At 35.2% G+C, this 10,014-nt stretch overlaps 1 non-coding gene across 1 annotated transcript; it reads left to right on the forward strand.

Moving 5' to 3' along the window:
- The first annotated feature begins 8,229 nt into the window (after positions 1-8,229).
- Positions 8,230-8,336, forward strand: LOC122438982. The gene has a single exon (XR_006268726.1). It is a non-coding gene; the product is annotated as a U6 spliceosomal RNA (small nuclear RNA).
- The last annotated feature ends 1,678 nt before the right edge of the window (positions 8,337-10,014 follow it).

Genomic DNA, 10,014 nt, shown 5'->3' on the forward strand with positions numbered 1-10,014 from the left:
CCAGGAGTAGATTAGAGAGCTAAACTTGGGTGGGAGTTTTAAGCTGGATAACTTACCCTACCAGATGGTAAACTGTGAATGGAATATAGATAGCCCCTGGCACAACGTGGTAGGACAATTGTTAAAACTGCAGTTGTTGCTAGTTTTGTACTGGGGTGGCATATTGAAGGATGGGAAAGCTGGTGCAGCGTATGCGCTACTTGAGAAACATGGGGAAAAATGCAACTCTAAGAACAGTGCAACTGAATGCCTTTTGCTAAATTTGATCATTCTGAATAAGAAAATATATAGCTGAGGTCATTAATCAGGAATTAAAAGCTAAGTATGAAAGGTCAAGTACCTTTCTGGCAGCTTTCAAGCAGCTTTTATCTCTTGAATCAATATAGAGAGAAAACTGAGGACCAATCTCAGAAATTAATCCTGAGATTAGCCAAACTCCAAAGGTTAAACTTTCAGCTAAGGCAAAACTGCTATGCCAAGGTCAGAACCGTTGTGGGAAAAATAATAGGACCCTCACACATGGAGTGCATATATCTGGTTGATGCCTCTAAAATTCTATAATTTTCAAAGTCCTCCCAAACTGTTGAGCCTGCAGAAGTGGCCCACATCTCTGTTTAAAAAAGAAAAAAAAAAGTCTCTCTTGCTGAAAGAAGATGCAGAGGCCTTTCCCCCTTGCTCTCAAACAAAACAAAACAAATCTTAAAAAAACCTGTCCTGATCAAGAACATGTTGACTCGAATAAGGAAGGAAAGGAACTCAAAAGAGCCGCAGGACCTGTCCACTGTGTGGCAGGAGGAGCCAGTAGGGTGTATTTGGATCCTAGCACCTGAGGGATGTTTATCAGGAGTGCCAGAACAAGAAGGTGGACATGAAAACGTTATCAATGTATCCTATCCTTGGATACAGGATATAATTCTCTGTCATAGGGATAGTACAAACACCCTACTAGGATGGCTCCTAAAAGTTTGGAAAATATATAATGGCCCACATTAGGTGAGTGGAACTGTCTGAACTATCATATGAGTTAGTGGCAAAAGGTATTTAAAAGCTAACAGAAGTGGGTGTGCTAGAACAAATTTAACACATAGGGCCAGAAAACTCACTGTGTTTACTGAAATTATAAGGAATATGCTAGGGAGAAGGGTACCTGAATTATTTTAAAGTTTGGTGAGCATCTCCACTGCAGGCTAGGGCTAATATTAGAAGATGACACTACAGAACAGGGTAAAATAATAGCAACAGTTATGATATAACTCAGAATAATAGAGGCCAACACCAAGAAAAAACAGAGCCAGATGGGTGTAATTATTATGAGTGGTGAGGTCAGAAGTATAGCAAGAGAAGCCTGACAAGTAGAGATTTATGGAAAGGGTTACAACACAGCTTCCCTAAGTGCAAATAAGATGAACAATGAACAAGGATACAATACAAGCTATAAAACTGAAAGATTTTAAGAATAATCAGAAGTCTGAGGATAGTTATCCCAATAAAAAGTCATGGTCCTTTGCTAGTTTTTGGACTCAAAATTGATTAAAAGAAAGGGGAAATCCCTAGAAGGAAGGACCCTCGAAAATCAAGACAGGTACAAATAGTCACAAATTTCCCAGTCTTTTCCTGAAGGAACCTACAGCTACTTAATTTGGTAACTGTACACTGGGAAAAGAAAAATACTCAAACATTTCAAAGACTAATGGAACAATACTCCTTTCATCAAAATATATGATTAGACATTTAATAGAACAGGATAAACTGATGGCGAATAAGCTCCTGAAAAGCTGCTCAACATCGTTAGCAGATTCAATAATGACAAAAAGCCATATTAAACAAAAATGAAATATCACTACACAACTATCAGATGGCTAAAATAAAAACAGTGGCAACACCAAATGCTGACAAGGATGTGGACAATCTGACATAGAAAATGACACAGTTACTCTGGAAAGCATTTTAGCAATTTCTTTAAAAAAACAAATATATACCTATCATATGATTCATCAGCTGCACCCTTAAGCATTTATTCCAATGAAATGAAAACTTAAGTTCACAGAAAAGCAGAAATGAAACCTGTATAAATGCTTATGATTCCTTATTCATAATATTCAAATTAGAAGCAGTTCAGATATCCTTCAACAGAGTTAAACAAACTGTGGTGTACCCATACCATAAATACTACTCAGCAATTAAAAAATACAAACCATTGATACATACAACCCCCTGGATGAATTGCCAGGGAAGGAATTTTGGAGAGTGAAAAAAGCTTATTTTAAATGGTTTCACACTGTATATTTCCATCTATATATTATTGAAATGACAAAATTATTGAGATGGAGAATAGGTTAGTGATTTCTAGGGCTTAGGGAGGAGATGGAAGTGAGGGGGGACTAGATGGGCAACATGAGTGATCCTTGAGGTGATGGAAATGTTTGTTATTTTTGACTGAATCAATGTCAATATCATCACTGATATATTTAAAACTTTGCAAGGACTTATCAATAGGAGGAATGATGGCAGGTACACAGGGTCTCTGAATTATTTGTTATCACATGTGAACCTACAATTATGTCAAAATAAATGTTATTAAAAAATGTTTCAGGCTGTGGTGCAAGCCTCCCTGCAGATCCTGTGGTACTGGAGGTATCATTGATGGGAAAAGGCACAACGTGGACTTCATGACTAGTCCCAGTGGGAGAATCATAACTCAGATCACAAGAACCCTAGAGCACGACCATGCTAAATGCAGCAGAGTATTATAGACCTTTTGAAAAGTACCTTTTGATATACTACTAGGATCTGGTAGTGAATGCCTGATTATGGGTCACCAAGTGACTATGCAGCCAACTTTGATATATTCATAAAGTGTAATACTACTCAGCAATAAAAAGAGGAATGAGCTATCTGCAGACATTATGGTTGAATATCAAAATTTTACACTGAGTGAAAGAGGGCAGACACAATAACCTGCACCTTATAAAATTCCATTTATAAGAATTTCTAGAATGGAAAAAATATAGACTTAGAAATCATATTAATAATTGTTTGGGGGAGCAGACTGATTCCTACGATGCAAAAGGAAACTTCCTGGGATGATAAAAATGTGCTCAATCTTGCCTGTGGTAGTAGTTATTTGGGTTTTTACAGCTGCCCAAGCTCATCAAACTGGAGAGGTAAAATGTGAGCATACTCCCCCATGCAAACAATATCTCAATAAATTTGATTTTAAAGTGTTTTTAAAAATGACTCAGAAGCAAACATAAATAAGCTCCCACTCAGCTGGGAAAATTAAGAGTTTAGCCTTTTGTACCTCTTGCTCACTTTCCCATTGCTTTAGGGACGGTCCTGACGGCAGGAGAAAAGACATCCACTGTGCCTGAGCAAGAATGCCACCAGTGCCAATAAATTTGATTTCCCACGGAACTGTCCACTGCATCAGTGGCTGAAATGAAACGTAGGTTAAGTCAATGTGATAGTGAGCACTAGAAGCATCTTCTACAATGCTGATGGGTGGGAATATCACAACATCACACATAAAGAATTTCTCCTCAAAATTTCAACCTAAATATGATTAAATCTCTAAATTTCAAACCAATATCTAGATATAATTATTGCTTCAGAGCCTAGTAGGCAACAAAGGAACATATTAAGCGACCCAATTAATATTACTCACCAAATTCCAGTCTAGTGAATTCTATAGGCCAAATAACCAATTTCTTCAACAAATACGTGTTTAATATTAATATTGTGGCTATGTTTTTAAAGTTCTTTTCCTTTTTAGAAATGTAAAAAAAAAAAAACGGTATCAGATTAAACGGCATTATATCTGGAATTTACTTCAAAAAATGCGTATAACTGGGGAAGACTAGGGGTATAAACATAAGTAGATTGGCCATGAGTTGATAAATCATTGAAACTGGCTGATAGATACATAGCGATTCCCTATACTATTCTCCCTACTTATGCATACATTTGTAATATCCTATGAGAAAATGTTTACAAATATATTAAAGCAATTAGAGCATAAAAGCAAATAAAAATAAGGAAAACTTTCTAGGAATAAAATACTATTTAAAACATAATTAAAAAAAACTTGGAAATACTAATCATTGTGTGTTGAATTGTACCCTTTCCCCCACCAAATCATATGTTAGGAAAGCCCCAGTATCTCAGAATGTGAACTTGTATGGAAATAGTTTTTGCAGATGTAATTAGTTAAGGTAAGAACATACAGAGTATGCTTATAAATAGAAAACACATGAAGAGAGGGGCACTGGCACAGAGGGACAGCAGTGTGAAGAGAAACAGGGAGAAGGTAACCATTTGTAAGTCAAGGAGAGAGACCTGGAACAGATCTTTCCTTTATGATCCTCAGAAGGAACCAACCCTGCTTACATCTTGACTTCAGACCCTTAACCTTCAGAACTGTGAGAGAAAAAAATTCTGTTGTTTAATTCACTCAGTTTATAGTACTTATGGCAGCCCAAGCACTAATACCCTGATTGAAATTGACTATTTTTTTTTTTCTAAAATAAGTTAAATGGCCAAAACTGATGTGAGAAAGAATAGAGCTCAACAAACAACTATGAATAAAATTGGGAAGTGGTGAGGATTTCATTCCCCAAAGACTAATTTTTAGATCAGTTTTCCTAAAACTTTCACTTTCCCATGGAACCACAAATTTCATTATACAGAGACTCTTTCAAAATGCAGAAAAGGTGACCTTAAGTCGTTTATTCATTAATGTAGTTGTTAAGAATTCGTAGGTTAAAGGATAATTCTTCTATGCCTATATTTAAGGAAATGATGAGAAAACATTGATAAAGCTTTTCTATTATAAGTGCTTTTCAATCATTAATTCATGTAAACCTCAAACAAGCTATGAGATACACATAATTATATTCCCAATTTATGGATGTGAAAACTGAAATACATGCCTAAGACCAATTATCTGAGAAGTAACAGAATTGAGGTGAAATGAAAATCTAGACAATGTATCTCTAGAGACAAAATCCCTAAACACTTTTATATTGTCTCTGTATTGAGAACCTGTTTAATTGCAGCATTCACATATACCACAAAAGATGAGAAAAAGTGTTTAAATGGACAAATATCCATTTATGCATATGCAACTTACCAAAATAACTTTTAAACAATCTTCAGTGGTAGAGGAAATGATTTTAAGCAGGAAAAAATAGCACAGAAATATATTTTGGTATTAACTTTTGTTGCATTTTGATTCAATTAAACAGTAAAAGATAAAAATAAAAATTTGATTAAACATTTTGAAAGGGGCTGAAAAAAATATATGTTCATGTAAGAAACTAATATTAAAAAGCAGGGTGATTTTTATAAGTATGCTGAGTAAAACTTTAATAAATAAAAGCTTTTCCTCATAAGCAGTCTCCTTTTCCTTGAAATAAAAAAGAAACATGAATGAACATGACTGTAATCCCTCTATTTAGTTATAATCCCTACAGTGACAGTGCACTGTCTTGTAATGCAGGATGGCCTCTCTTACCTCCCTTATCCCCATCCTTACTCTTTCCCCAAAGGCTTCATGTAGAGCGCAGGTACTATAAAATCCTTGGTGCTCATTAGTTATAAATTTTTCATCTACATTAAATCACCATTAAGGTAATGAATTTGACCTTCACTGAATGAAGCAAAAACTAAGATTAGTGAAGTAATACAGTTAGTGTATTCTTCCTGGAACTCTATATGACAGAACAGAATATTAATTGTTAAAAATGGCCACCTCCAAATACTACGTATGTGCATGCTTAATGCATGTGGGGGGAAAAACCTTTTTCTTTTCTATAAAGGCTTAAATATACTTCACGCATTTTAAAACACATAATTTATCTCTTTGTATTTAAGTTCCCTTACTGAAATTACTATGTCAACATTAATATTCTCACAATTGAAAACAATAACATCCTTCTAGGAATTTTCTTTCCAAAACAAAAATAAATAAAAGGAAAATTTACTTCATTCAAATCTTTTATCTGATTTACCAAGGTTAACATTTAATTTATTCTGTGAATAAGAATTTTTCAAAGTATACATAAGTCAAAATGAGTAATTTCTCTAAAATTCACTAGTTTCACAAATCAAACTATGGTTTGACTTATAGAGATAGAGAGGGATATATACATACCATTATAGACATGGGAGAGGATAACAGAGAAATGGAGAAAATCGTGGTCTCAGGAGCTAATAAATGTCAAAAATTATCAGGAAGGTCCTTTGACAAGGAGAGTTGATGCTTGTTTTCTAAGTCCAGCATGCTTATGCTTTCACAGAAAGCACATTTATAATAAGTAGAACCACATAGAAAGACTGAACAATGTGGATGCCTCAATACCAGACTAGTCCTACCTTTTATAACGCCTTCCAGAATAGTTTCTGCTTTTCTGAGTTGAAGATCCTTATCTTATTCAGTTTGAAGCCGTAACAAAATACCACAAACTGGGTGGCTTAGGCAATAGAAACGTATTTTCCAGCAGTTCTAGAAACTAAAAGTCCCAGATCAAATTATCAGCTTATTTGGCTCATAGTAAACCCTTCTTTCCTGGTTTGTAGGGGGTCACCTTCTCACTGTGTCTTCACATGGCTAAGAGAAAAGACATGCATAAGTGACCATCTCTTCCTGTCTTTTCTTCTAAGGACACTAATCCTACGAGGATCTCACTCTTATAAATAAATTTACTGTTAATTACCTACATAAATCCCTTAGTATAGTCACATTAGGGGCTGAAGCTTCAACCCCTAAATATATTTAGGGGCACAAGCATTCATTCCATAATAATCATCCTTAGCTAGAATTTCAGACAGACTTCAATTTCCAAATCATCCACTTAACTTCCTCAACATGCACAGTATTTCCTTTTTTGCCCATAGGTACTATTATGTCTTGATGCATCTCTGCCCATTCTTTCTTTTTATTTGAGAAAAAGAAAGATAAAATAACTGACTTCAACACAGGAAAATAATGTTTCTTAAACCAGATGTGGCCTGTGAACAGACTTTCTGTGAAATCATAGACTTTTGGGGAACTATGGATACCATCATATTTAGTTTATGATATTAAGTTTCTTCCTACATTGTGATTTCATTTAATAAGCCACCAAGATGTCAGCAATCACCAGATAGCCTTTGGGTGATCCTGTGAGGGAAAGAGTAGTACAAGAATAGTGAAACCTTTTTAAAATTCCCCTCTGCACTGTCCATAGGGGCTATGAGAAAGGAGTAACAGTCCTGGAAATTCTTAAGCTAAATATGTCTTCTTGCCGTTCCAACTTGCTCAACAATGTGAACCACAACACATGATAATTTGTGTAATAGCCTTCTTAGAATCTAAATTATTAAGTGTGTATTTATAATATTACTGAGTTTGGGGAAAAGAGGGCTAAAAAGAAGAACATTCTAGGGTGGGTGTTGGCAAACCAGTGTCTCTCAGACAGTAGTTCCTGCCTTTTTCTTCTTCCTGGTCATCAAGTATTGAACCAAATACACACACACACACACACACACACTCACACACACCTCTACCTTATACTTGACTCACACTCACACACCCATACATAGGCATCATCTGAGGACAAGTATTAATCTTCAGTAATTACACCCTAGAGGCATATTTAAAAAGAGAAATATTTTCTCAAAACAATAATTTACTCTGAATACTCCTTGCAGAGTGGAGAAACAGCTTTACATTATAATGTGAATGGTGCCAGTACTCAATTAGGACATCCTTCTGCTTCTAGCCCTGACTCAGATTTTTTTTTCTGTGCATAGGAAATGAGAAGCTCATTACAATTACCCTTTTAAGCAATAGATCTGTCAGCCTTTAATGGCCATTTTTGGCAACAATAAGTACTAGCAAAAGCTTAAGAATTGCTTTATCTTTTACTAAAGGATTGATATAATCCTTAGGTAAAACATTCCCACACCATTTACTGAATGTTGAATAAAGGGTGTATGAGGATATTCAGACAAATATATCATTCCTATAATAATACATATTTAGCAGTCTGACTTTATATTCTTACTTTATTATGAGGTCCTTGTAAGCAGGAGTATGTCTTATCTGAGGTTCTTGAGAGTATTTTTCACAGTAACCTGAAAATGAGCATATTTTCTAAAATAAAACTTCTGCTATCACCATCTGATTAAGAATTTTTTGATTACTTAAAATTTACACAAAAGTCTCAGGAATTAAAAAAAAATTATATTGTGCTCGCTTTGGCAACATATATACTAAAACTGGAGTGATACAGAGAAGATTAGCATGGCCCCTGCGCAACGATGACACGCAAATTCATGAAGCATTCCATATATTTTGGCAGAACGTCAGGGCCTTGTACATTAACAGCACCATGGGCAAGCCCCAGCATCTGTACTAAGGCACAGCTTAATAAACCATAAACCATCAAATAAATAAATAAATAAATAATTAAAAAATTATATTTACTCCTAAATTTAATAAAAACATTTTAAATATCCATTAAGTGGTAGCTGAAAGCCTTTTCTTTCACTGGTACATTTTAATTAATTAATTAAACATCATCTTAATTTCACTTTAATTAGGTACTGGGGTTAAGTTTAGGTAAGAAAGTGGATGTACTTAATATAGCTTTCCTTAACTTGTAAATAGATTGGCAGTAATAAAACAGAACTCAGTTTCCTGACTAATGTTGTATGAAGAGTTTCAAATTATTCTCTGTGATAAAAGAGCACATTAATGTAGTCTGTGAAGTTTCCGCAGCTGATCTATGAGTTTTTACAAAATATCAAATGAATGTCTCTAATTGTTCACCAATGATTTATCCCTTAACCCCTTACAATGTGGTTTTCTCCCACTGCACTCGACTAAAATTGCTTTATCAAAAGTTAACAATGATTTTTTTTCTTAAAAAAAAACTTTAGATTTTTCTCTTATCTAAACAGAAAGAAATGGCAACCAACTCCAGTAATCTTCCCTGGAGAACCTCTTGGACAGCATGAAAAGGCAAAATATGAGAAGCCTGGTGGGCTGCTGTCCATGGGGTCACACAGTGTCGGACACGACTGAAGCGACTCAGCAGCAGCATGATGCCTGAAGGTGAGCCCCCAGGTTGGAAGGTATACAATATGCTACTAGGGTAGGGCACAGGACAATTACTAATAGCTCCAGAAAGATTGAAGTGGCTGTGCCAAAGTGGAAACAGTGCTGAGCTGTGGATGTGTCTGGTGGTGAAAGCAAAATCTGGTGCTCTAAAGAACAATATTGCATAGGAACCTGGAATGTTAGGTCCATGAATCAAGGTAAATTGGACGTGGTCAAGCAGGAGATGGCAAAATTAAGCATCAACATTGTAGGAATCAGTGAACTAAAATGGGTGAAGATGAGTCTTACTCCTCACTTCTTCAGTGTCACCAAGTGTGAGTGTTCTTCTGAGTTCCATCCTAAACTTTTTCTTACACTCTGTGCACTTATATCCTCTCTTTTCTATTCACTATCTTCCCAAGTAACTAACACAATAATGCAAATGAGGCTTAAAAACGTATTCTGACTTCTCTCATATAATTTAATCCTGACATTACAAATGCCAACTAAATGTTACTACCAGTGTAGGATGTAATGCTTTGGAGAGTAGGAAGTAAAAAGATACAGTTGGCTTCTACAGAGAGAGAGATAAGAAATTAAAAAAAACATGTGAAACAGGGCAGGAAGTAATAAGTTCCATGTAACAAGTTCCGTATACTCAAGAATATTTTGCTGTTAGGTTCTGTGGTAAAGATGATTCCATTGGATCCATATAAATGGGCTTTTCAGCTTATAAGAACATGTTTTAATTGGTAAAATACTAGAAGATTTCACACATTTATGAGATATATAAAATGTAAGGATGATTAAAGTTTTGTTTGTTAACCTTGAGAAGTTGAAAGGTATGTAGAAAGTCAGAAAGTGAGATCATATGAGGAAAACAATTTGTCTAAACGTCTCTCATTATCCCAACACCTTTCAAGGCAGATCTG

This window comes from Cervus canadensis, chromosome 3 (assembly GCF_019320065.1).
Source record: "Cervus canadensis isolate Bull #8, Minnesota chromosome 3, ASM1932006v1, whole genome shotgun sequence".
NCBI lineage: Eukaryota > Metazoa > Chordata > Mammalia > Artiodactyla > Cervidae > Cervus > Cervus canadensis.